This window comes from Chlorocebus sabaeus, chromosome 16 (assembly GCF_047675955.1).
Source record: "Chlorocebus sabaeus isolate Y175 chromosome 16, mChlSab1.0.hap1, whole genome shotgun sequence".
In the NCBI taxonomy this organism is placed as follows: domain Eukaryota; kingdom Metazoa; phylum Chordata; class Mammalia; order Primates; family Cercopithecidae; genus Chlorocebus; species Chlorocebus sabaeus.
This window is the reverse complement of record NC_132919.1, coordinates 48878068-48889427: the sequence shown is the minus strand read 5'-3', so window position 1 is coordinate 48889427 and position 11360 is coordinate 48878068. Positions and strand designations below refer to the sequence as shown.

The following is an 11360-nucleotide window of genomic DNA, read 5'->3' as shown; positions in this document are numbered from 1 at the left end:
TTTTTAGGGGACACATTTCAATCCACCACAGGGGCCCAACCAATGGCATGGTTCCTCCTCACTCTCAGTCTCTGTCTCCAGCCTTCCTCTCACCTTGCAGCCTGCTGCTGTCCCCTGCTCTGCCTTCCTGAGGACAAAATGACCTTGAGGCTGCCTAATTCCATCGGTGCGCTCCTGTTCTTACCACATGGACACCATTGGCCACGTGCTCCTTTCTCAACCCCGTTCCCCTTGTGTCCCCTCCAGTTCCATGGGGCATCCTGTGGGATTCAGCATCTCTGGCTGTCCCTTCTCAGCCTCCTTTAGGGTTTTCTTCTCTCTTTGGTGCTCCTCAGGCTTGGCACTCAGCCTTCTCACTATCCCTCCTCATCCCTACCTCCAAGCTCATCATCTATGATCCTGCCTCCAACTTCCAGCCCTGTGCAGACCATCCCCAGGAGACTTCTCCAGCCCAGACACCCCAAGTCTGACCGTCACCACTTGACGTGTCCCAGGTGGCTGCAACTCCAAATGTACCAAACCAGGCTCATCCCCTCTTCCTCAGGGTCCCACCCAAAGACTCGAGCTCAGCCTACTCCTCCTTCCATAGCCCCTGCCTCACCATCCATCTTTTCTCACTGAGAAAGACAATGGGGCAACATCCTTTATCATCCTCCTTACCCTCCAGATAAGTCAGACTTCAAGCCCCCAGAGCTGAAGTTAAAGTTATCTTTCAAGTAGGTCTTCTCTGTTTAACTTCTGTTGCTACTCTAGGGGATTCCATAAGTTCTAGTTTCCTGGCTGCAGAACTGTGCAGGCCGCCTACCCGCTGCCATCACCTCCTCCCTGGCCCTTCCTCCTCCAGGTCATCTGCCACAATGTTCCCAGGGAGCTCTTTCTAACAGTCAAGTGTAATAATGTCTGGCATCATCCAAGAGCTCCACATTGCCTTAAGGATAAAGTCCCCAACTCCTTAAGGTCACATGAGATGCTCCTTGTATCCATAATCTGCCCTCGGGTGTGGTGGCTCACAACTGTAATCCTAGCACTTTGGGAAGCCGAGGCGGGCGGATGGCCTGAGCTCAGGAGTTCGAGATCAGCCTGGGCAACATGGTGAAACCCCATCTCTATTAAAATACAAAAAATTAGCTGGGCGTGGTGGTGTGTGACCGTAGCCCCAGCTACTCGGAAGGCTGAGGCAGGAGAATTGCTTGAACCCAGGAGGCAGAGGTTGCAATGAGCCAAGATTGTGCCACTGCACTTGAGCCTGGGTGACAGAGCGAGACTCCATCTCCAAAAAAAAGGATAATAATATAATCTGGCCTCTGCTCATCTCTCCCATCTCCTCTTACCTGGTCTGTTGCAGCCTCACTGATGTCTTCCAGCCTCCTGAAAGTGCTGTACTGCAAGCTGTCTTTGGTTTCCTTTACACTGACCATTTCCTCTTTCTTCAATGCCCTTCCATCAGTTTCTGACCTATTACTGCTTTCCCTTGCATCTTTCAAGACTCAGATCTGAGGCCCTTGGAGAAGTCTTCCTGAGCCCTTCAGAATGACCTGAGTCTCTTCTGTCTCCCGCAGCACCTCGTATGCATTGTAATCATAGCTCAAGCACGGCTTGCAGTTTTAAATCCCTGGCACCTAGTTCACTACCTGGCACGTAATACATGGCAATAAATATTCAGTGAGTATCTCTAACTCAGTGAGGAGTACAAAGGAGAAGTCAGAGGCCCAGAAACTTGCCTAAGGTCAAACAATTAGTGAACAGTGGAGTTGAGACGCATCCTTACTCCTCACTTTAAGGTTCTAGTCTCTATTCCAATATTATTATCAGCATAGTGGGAGGACAACGGCATCAGAATCGCTTGGGGAGCTGATTAGACATGCAGATTCACGGGCCTCATATAGACCTAAGGTGAATTTGTAATGCAAACAAGCTACACCGGTGATTCTCGTCAACAGAAAGTTTGAGAACCAACACCCTACGCCTTGCTGCTTGTCTGAAAGGCCTCTGTAAATTTATCACATTTTTCTAACGCAGTTCAGCTGTTATCTATTGGTGACAAGCAGGGAGAGCTGAGCCCAGCTTTCTTACATTTTCATTGAAAAGCAATCATTTGTTGGAGTCCTGAAGCTTTTCCCTTTAAGAGTCCATCATTAGGATGCAAATTATACATGTAAAATCAACAGAAATAGGAGGATGGAGTAATTCAGGCACCAGTGTGTGGTAGGAAGTGACTGGGCTTGGAGAGGGGTATTATATGCAAATACAAGCCCCAAAAAGGTGGCTTTATTTCTCTCCAATTTTCATTGCCTCAGAATCACCTGGAGGACTGGATAAGATGCAGATACCTGGACCCATCCCCAGAGGTTTGGATTCACTGGGTCTGTCAATGGGGTCTGAGAAATTGCCCTTCTAACAAGCTCCTAGGTAAAGCCAATGCCACTGGTCTAGGGAACATACTTTGGGAACCCCTGAGCTAGTCAACATTTTTGCACAACACAGTAATCTGTTTCGCAATAGCCATGGAGATAGGGACGTGATCATCCTGTCTTTCCGCTTAAACCCCTGCACAGATGTAGATCTTGCTACCTTTCAAAATGGAGTTTCTTCTTCTTCCCATAGCTTGTTGGGGTACAGGTGGTATTTGGTTACATGAGTAAGTTCTTTAGTGGTGATTTGTGAGATTTTGGTGCACCCATCACCTGAGCAGTATACACTGCACCCTACAAAATGGAGTTTCTATTAATAACTCCATTTGATGGAAACTCCATTTTGTAGGGTGCAGTGTATATTTGAACAGAACCGAAAGTTGCCTGGTATCTACCACCCGCTGGTCTTCAGTTGGCCTCTTAGGGTCTCAGAGAATATATCTGTGCCTATTTGCATATGGGATTTTCAGAAATATCTGAAGACAGCCATCCTGCCTTGCTTGTCTCTTTTTCCCTGCACCAGTCTCTCCTGCTTCTTCAGCTGTTGGTCAGACTGGAGGATTTCCACCAACAACTGGCTGTATTCTGAGTCAGTCTCTAACTTTGTCGATTTCTTTCTTGCACCGTAGTGCCCAGAATTGGCCAAAATACTCCATTTGGGATCTGACCAGCTCAGAGTGCAATCTCTTAAACTGGACACTATTTTAACACAGTATTGCTGTTGTTGTCTTAAACCAATCAGTTCACACATTTGCCTTGTTGAGCATGTGGTCATCTATAACTAGAATTTTTTTACGACCTTGGATCCAGCTAGGTCTTCTTCATTTGTCCTCAATTAGTTGACATTTTAATTTAAGAGATACATTTAACATTTAATCCTCTTAAATGTAATTTTGTTGGTTTTGCCTTTTTTTTTTTTTTTTTTTTTTGAGACAGAGTCCATCTCTGTCGTCCAGGCTGGAGTGCAGTGGCGCCTTCTTGGCTCACTGCAACCTCCGCCTCCCGGGTTCAAGTGATTCTCCTGCCGCAGCCTCCCGGGTGGCTGGGACTACAGGCACCCGCCACCACGTCCAGCTAATTTTTTGTATTTTTCGTAGAGATGGGGTTTCACCATATTAGCCAGGATGGTCTCCATCTCCTGACCTCCTGATCTGTCTGCCTTGGCCTCCCAAAGTGCTAGAATTACAGGCCTGAGTCACCAGGCCAGCCCTACAGATGATCAATTTATACCTTGGTTATAAGATGGTGGTGGCAGGGCTGATAAGAGGATGACCAACCCCAAACATGAACGTACCCATTGTTACACTTGTGCCTGGGGTTCCTACTCATACTTTATCAGTTCAAACAACCACTAATAAGTATCACTGCTCTGCAGTCTTAAGATTCATGGCCACCATATGCCTCAACGTTTCTGGGTCAACTTCAGCTTCAAACATTCTCTCTACTGTCACAGGTCCACATGCCAAACTATGAGTCCAGTTTGGGGTTCAGAACATACAGTCTCTATAGTTCTGCCTTTTCTTGTTGCTCAGAGTCTAATACCATTGGAGAAGAGGACGATTTTTACCTGATTAAACTGAGGGAGGGTAGGAACCAGAGAGGAACTCAGAGGTGAGAGCCACAAATCCAATGTCAAAGACAATGCTAAATAATGTATTTTGGTTCAATTTTCCAAAAAGTGAAGTTCTGCTTATTACAATGATTGGTCCATCCAGACACCTGGATTCCTCATTTACGTAGCGGCAGTCTACTTCGTGGGCGCTGCCTATTTTGAAGATGTTATTTTGCACTCCCTTCTGGAGCATGTGATAATACCTCTACCTTTGAGAAATACAAAAGATGCAGGTTCTCTGCAGTGGAGAATTAAATGAATGTAAATAAAACGAATAGACAAGGCAGAAACCTCCATGTCAGCTCCCTCTGCCTTCAGATCCTTCTAAGGGATGTGGGTTCTCGGGAGGGGAAATACACAACACAATACAACAGACATTTGACGACCTTTTAGAGGGTGGTTTGTGAATCTGACTACCCGAGGGCTTAAAATATGGCAGAAAGAAGAAAGGAGCTCATGGGACCCTGAAGGGAAACGAGAGCAGGGAATTTGTCTCTTTCATCCACAGACGTTTCAAAGCATGACACTTGCGGTAACAAAATTGCATTGCGAAAGTACTAGTGTGTTATTATCTCCTCTTCAAGACGGGGACGCGTAGACAGGGAATGGCCTCTTCCAATACCAACTTCCAAGTAGCACTGCTGATCCTTCACCGAACGATGGGGTTAAAGCTAGCCTGCTTCTGCGACCTTGCATGAAAATGGAGAAAATTCTTGGTTTCAAAATCTTCTCCGGGCTTGAACCGAAAGTTAAAAAGGACTTTTCGAATTGCACATTGCGCCTGACCTTACCTACCACTAATGAATAATGGATATCGAGGAGCCGCGGAATGGAGGATCACGGCGGCGTACGGAGCAGCGGGGAGGAATCGTGGGGTGCGTAGGGGCCGGAGCGCCCGGGTTCGGCCCGGACCGAAGGCTTGTGTGGTGGGGGTGGGGTGTCTGTGCTCCAGGGAAAGGGCTGTTTCCCCGGGGGACTGTTTCGCAGCGAGGCTTGTTGTGCTCGCAGCTGGGCGCTCCCTGGGGAGCTACAGCGCGCAAGGGCGGGCCGGGAGGCGCGGGGTGAGCACGATGCTCCAGGGCCCCTAAGGGCTAGTGTGCGTGTGTGTGCAAGGTGGGGCGGTGCAGGGCGTATGCACGGCACGGGCGGGACGCGCGCCGGTGCGGGAGCCGGGCGCCGCCGGGCGAAATTACAGGATAAAGCCCGGGCGTCGCGGGGCGCTGGCCGGGAGAACCCATCGGATGCGCAGACCCGGGTCGGCGCCCCTCCCGCCAGCACCCTAACGCGGAGCCACAGCGCCTAGGGACCGGAGGGCAGGCGGCGGCGGTAAAGGACACCACGCAGGTCTACATGTACCCCCCAGAGTAGCGCGAGCCCCCAGAACTGGCGCCAGTCCCGGCCAGTCGGAACGCGCATCGCTCGCACCCCGGCGCGCTCCCAGCGCGTTGTAGGGAACCACAGCGCGGGCGGGTATTAAGGGGAAAGGAGGAGGCGTGGCCTGGCCGAAGAGCCAATGGGCCGGGGAGGGGCGCGCGGGGGAGGAGCTCAGGCGCCGAGTGCCGATTGGCCAGTTCGCCCTCCGGTATGCAGATGCGGTGGTAGTCACGTGCCAGGGGCCGGGACGACTTCCTGTTGGAGGCCAACGCGGGGCGGGGAAGGGGGCGCGAGCGCCCCGTCTGGCTGAAGCGGGGGGAGGGGGGTTCTTGTCAGTTAGAGCAACAAGATGGCCGCGGTGGCAGCTCCGCACCTCAGCGCGACGGCCCCGGGAGCCGCAGCCGCAGCCGCCGCCGCCGGCCCCGCCGCCGCGCAGCCTTGAGCGCCACCCGGGCCGCCCCCTGACAGGACAGTCCCAGCGCCCGCCGCGCCCCCGCCGTCGTCACCGCCGCCGTCGCCGCGGGCCCGCCCGAGCCGGAGGCGGAGGGAGCGGAGCGGCCCCGCGCCCAGCCGTCTGCAGCTGCCACCACCGCCGCCACCGCCTAGGACCCGGGCCGCGCCGGAGCCGCGTCCCGCCGGGCGTGAGGAGAGGGACGCGTCGCGGCGTTGCAGGGGCCGGACCTGGACCTGCCGGGACGCGCCGCCGCCCACCCGCCCGCGCCGCCGCCGCCGCCCGCGCCGGGACCTGAGCCCGCGGCGCCGGCGCTGAGCGGGCCCCCGCCGCCCGCGCACCCACGAGGCCCCTGGGCGGTTGTTCGTGTCGCCGCCGCCGCCAGGCCCGCGCCGCCGGAGCCCCGCGGAGCCGCCGCCGCCGCCGCCGCCGCCGGGGACGGAGCCCAGGTGAGCGCGGCCGTCCGCCCGCTCCTCGCCGCCGCCGCAACTTTGCCCGGAGGTTCGCGGGCCCTTTGTTCGGCCGAGCCGAGCCGGGGCGGGCGCTGGCCCCGAGCGACCCGCGTGCGGCGCCGGGCCCCGGGCCGGCCGGGTTTGGAGGGGAGCGGCGGGAAGCGGCCGGGGCCAGGGCGCGTGTATGCGAGTGTGAGACAGGGCTGTGCAGACGCCTGGTGTGCATCACAATCAGACGGGAGTGGAATGGAGGGCTGACGATGGTTGTGCCCCCTCCCTTTTAAAACTCCTGCAGCAGTGAAATTCGGTTCTCTCCGGGCAGCCACCCGCAGATTTTGCACTGGTGGTGGCAGGCGCGAACCCGCCGCATTTTGGTGTAGGAGCCCGGTACCGTTGTTTGGAGGAAGAGAAAAACCCGGGGCGCGCTGCGGGTGGGCGGAGAAGGACCCCTGGGCGCTCTGCGGGTCTGAAATCAGGTGCATTTTCTAACGGTGCTGCGACTGCGGAGTAATGCGTATGAGGAAAACGAGCCGTACAACATCTGTCCTGTTATCAGATAACGTAACCCGAGCGCCTCGTTGCCACCTCTGCTTTAAGCGGTGCCTCCTTTGCACCTTTACCTTGAGGACGAGATTTAATTGATTCGTAGCTATGAAAATGTGCAGATGTGGATGTGGGGGTTCCCTGCGTGTTCACCTGGGGAAGAAATAACTGGCATGCATGTTGCCCGGAGCTTTGGGGATCTTAGCAAAAATGAAGGCTTGCTGCTTGGATGTTGTGCCGATAGGTAGAGGAGAAGGAGCCGCTAGATCGTGGCTGCACCTATTGCATTCGAAGGCACTTGACGGTATTGGTGATTCTGCACGTAATTAGTGGAGTTGTCTCAAACCTTTGCGTCCGCCAAATGAAACCTCCATTTGAGTGGTCCGCTCGGTTATTTCTAGGCGTGAACTGCGGATTCTAAACTCAAAATGGTGCTCTGTAGATGTCCAACTTCAACGTCTTTAAGGAGTTGCAAGTTGGAGCCTTCTGACTGGGTTAATCCATTGTGTAGCCGAGGTTCGATTTTTCTCGAGTGTCTGGGGTCCACGTTGATGTACTTCGGCCAGTACAAGGTAGCCAGTTTATGGTGATCGCTGTGAGAGCCCCGCACGTCCCTGAATGTAATTTGACCCTGCATAAGGCTTATTTTATGCGAGGGATTTCCTACAGTTAGAATTGAATATGCGAATGAGTTGAGACCCTGGAAACCTGGCTTGAGTGATTTCAGAGGACAGTGGTAGCTGGTTGAAATGTGTAGGGGGTGCTGGCAATCATATTTATAGATTCCAGATTTCCTTCGGTACTGTGTGAAAGAATAAATGATAAAACTTAGCCCCAGGCCAGATGAACTTGGTTAGTAGAGGGCACCTTGAAGAAATTTACATTGTTCAGAACAACAGAGGTGGCAATGGTCTTTTAACATTTTTCACTGTGGCACCCCTAGGATGCTTTGTTGGGGAAAATAATGCAAAACAAGGTTTTTAAAATGACCAGTTATATTGTCGGAATTAATTTTGTGTGTATTAATAGAACAAAGTAATGATGTGAACATCATTTACTTTATTTACCTATACTGAAAGGGTTTTTTTTCTACAGAAGGTTTTTAATATTTATTTTCGTAAGAATAGACATTATTGGAATCTGTTTTTCATACAGATTACTCATGACCTGACCATAGGCATAGTCAGGCCATGAGAAATTGATAGCTCAGAAAATGGTAACAGTAAACACAACACACACATTCGTTTTTATTATAAGGATCTGATTTTAAAAGCTTGTTTGTAATTCTTCTGTGTTTCTTGTCCAAAACAAAGACCTTGCTGACCTTACCTCGGTTTTACCTTTTTTTTTACTTTTTTTTTTTTTTTTTTTATAGTGCAGTGGCACGATCTCGGCTCACTGCCACCTCCGCCTCACGGGTTCAAGCGATTCTCCTGCCTCAGCCTCCCGAGTAGCAGGGATTACAGGCGCCCGCCGCCACACCCGGCTAATTTTTGTATTTTTAGTAGAAACGAGGTTTCGCCATGTTGGCCAGGCTGGTCTCGAACTCCAGACCTCAGGTGATCCGCCTGTTTCGGCCTCCCAAAGTTCTGGGATTACAGGCGTGAGCCACCGCGCTCTACCGTTTTTACTTTTAAGGTATGAAATTAAATACGGTTGATACGAGACTGTGATAAGGTTTAATCTTAATTTCATTTTGGATTCTGCTATTTAAATATTCTGGTAGTAACCTGGAGTATATGTAAATGTTGATTTTAGATTTTCGTCCTTACAGTGTTTATTGCGGGGTTTTTTTTTTCAAGTAGCATATGTCTTAACACTGACAGATTATTTTGTAACAGGTTTACATTTGTATTTAGTTGGCTCAGGAACTTTGGAGTAAATAGTTGCCTTTAGAATGCTGATTGTGAAGGTAAAGTGGAATGAACTGTTTCATTTGACATTCAATGATTAAAAAATAACTAAGTCATACAGAGGATATATGAAACTAAATACAGTATTTTTCATCACTGCTACTGCCACCTTTTTGTTAAACAGCTGGCTTTCCTGAGATAAATTTGTGCTTTTCCAAATGCCGTCATCTGGCTTACTTCCAAAACCAAGCCAGAGGAGGAGGGAGGTCAGGACTGGAGTAGGGCAGCCCTTCTCCTTAGTGAAGGGAGCTTTCAGTTTGGAAAGAAATGGAAGACACAGTTCCTGCAGTACTGGCTGGGAATGAGGTATTTACATTACCTCTTCAACCCCAAGTGAAGGGGATGAGGTCTTGATTGTAACTTAGTCTTGCTTGACCCAGGAAAGCGATGCTAACTTGACATTTTTTTAAAAAGACTACTGATGAAAGTTAGTTTATTGTTTGATTTGAGTATGTAGAGTATCTTTGGCATGGTAGAAGTTCACCAACAACCTTTTAAGATTGAAGAACCATTTTTAAAGACTATTTGGGGGTCTTTTTGGCCTTCCCCAGTAGGAATTGGAGCATTAGATTGCATGCTTATGCTTTGGATGATTGTTTATCATTCAGTGAGGGTTTATTGTGCAAAGGTGATACTTGAGATTTCATAAGAAAGAAAATCGTTTGGCTGTGAAGTCTAGGCTGTCCCATATACCAAAGTAAAACATGTGAGACAATTAAGATTTGGGGATAGAGCAAGCAAAGATTACCAAGAGCAACTGAGGCCGGTGGAGAAGGCACAAGAAATGGAGAGAAGGAGACAAGGACAGATTTATAGACGTCCTTGGAACTGGGAGAAGGATAGGTTGAGGGAGCAGGAGGCTGAGTCCTGAACAGACAGAGGGTGAAAGGGTCTGTATAAGCGGGAAGAACCAGGTAACTTTGTCTGTTTTGTTTTTAATCTTTCGTTGAAATTGTTTTGGCTTCTTTCTCATACTTTTAAGACAAATGGGTTTTTTACCTTTTCTCCAGCTCTATCTCAGAGGGTCTTCAGATAATTTAGGTGAGAAGTAAGGAAATATTTTGAAGTGTTGGCGACACAGTCTTTAGTCTCTCTTGCATGACAACTGGTTTCACAGTGAAGGTGACTGGATTTTAGTTACTTAAGATACTTAACATCTTAATATTTTGTTTGAAGATGTTATAGATTTGAGCAGGGACAGCAAGATGTCGGGTGAGAAGTGGCTCATAAAATTTGTGAGGAGTAGATTGTACAGATTTTCTTGCTTTTACTCAGTCTACTACTCTCCAAATTTATACAAATGAGTTTTTAAATAATTGTGTGGTCATGAGGAGAGCATTCTTTACAAAATGATATACAATAAGCTTTCTTTAAGCAGACTTTAATGCAGTAGAGTTCATTTATAAATTTTCAGCTTATACATAACTTTTTAGGAATATAATTACTTAAAAATATAAAGGTTACTTGTCAGAAATAACTATAAACCTTGTGCAGAAAGTGTATATCTGAAATTGAAGCTGAGAAATGTATAATCTTAACCAGTGAAATTGTTTGAATAACCTGATTAAAATAATGGTACAGTTTCCTATTGTACAGATTGTGCATTTGAAATGTTAATTTATTTAATGAAAGGTAAATTATATAATTTTTTAAAATCTCCACCTGGGATATAACAAGGTTTTACATGTTTAAAATATGCTGAAAATCCATACCCTTTGTTCCATTTTTGGAGTTTTACTAAAAATGAATTCTTTTCTTAGCCTTAGATGTTTTCAGAGAATGAAGAAGCTATTGCAGGGATGGAGAGCTGTTTGTTAAGAATGCATTCCTCCTCTGTAGCCCTCAAAAGACTATAGAGCTGTGTGCAGAGCTAGACAATCTGGGCATCCAGCCATAAAACATCACTGCTGTAGCACAGATAGTTGTTCGCACTCTCCTGAGCCCTCTGTGGCTGCAAACCACAACAGAAGGAATGGTCTTGGGAAAGCAACGCTCACTGTTATTTTGAACTCTTAATATTCTCTGTGTCTCTCTGAGTTCCAGCTATGCATTGGGACTTTGGTTTTCTAAAATATAGTAGTGATTAAGGTTGAGCAGTAATATAGCTTCTTAAGTATATGCCTCTTGTAAGCCAGTGGATTTAAATGTTTGCTCTAGGAAATAAGGGATGTCTAGGAAATAAGAGTTGTCTGTCCCACCATCTTCCTCTTTATTTGCCTCTTTGTTGCAATATTTCTTTTCTGTTGGAGAACCACTTGCCCTAAGACCCATATGATCATTGGGCCACACACAGTGCACATGGCCCATAGAGTCATCTCGAATCTTCCATCTATCTTGTGGGATGGATTGGTCTAACGTGGCCCAGTTTCCACTTCCTCATGAACCTTTTTGGCATAACAGATTTTTAATTTTTTGTACAAAAATGAAAGTGTGACTGGCATCTATTTGTATAAATCCAAATGGTTTACTCTGAAGAATCTGTTTTCCTTCTTCAGACCATTTTAGAAATTAATACTCTATTGTATCTTTATAACATCCTTCTCTGAAGGATTGAACTGCCAACCTGTAGTAACACAATATCAAGTCGAATTATTCTCAGCAGTT

At 48.3% G+C, this 11360-nt stretch overlaps 1 protein-coding gene across 10 annotated transcripts in view; it reads left to right on the top strand.

Moving 5' to 3' along the window:
• The first annotated feature begins 5730 nt into the window (after positions 1-5730).
• The window catches only part of TNRC6C (trinucleotide repeat containing adaptor 6C), a 151827-nt gene continuing 146197 nt past the window's right edge, over positions 5731-11360 (top strand). For 5 of the 10 annotated variants that reach the window (XM_073004976.1, XM_073004975.1, XM_073004967.1 and 2 more), the window contains exon 1: positions 6205-6297. The gene's annotated coding sequence lies outside the window, so the exon portion shown is untranslated. Of the gene's footprint in view, positions 6298-11360 lie in introns of all 10 variants that reach the window. The other 5 variants (XM_073004974.1, XM_073004969.1, XM_073004972.1 and 2 more) reach the window with 3 other exon arrangements.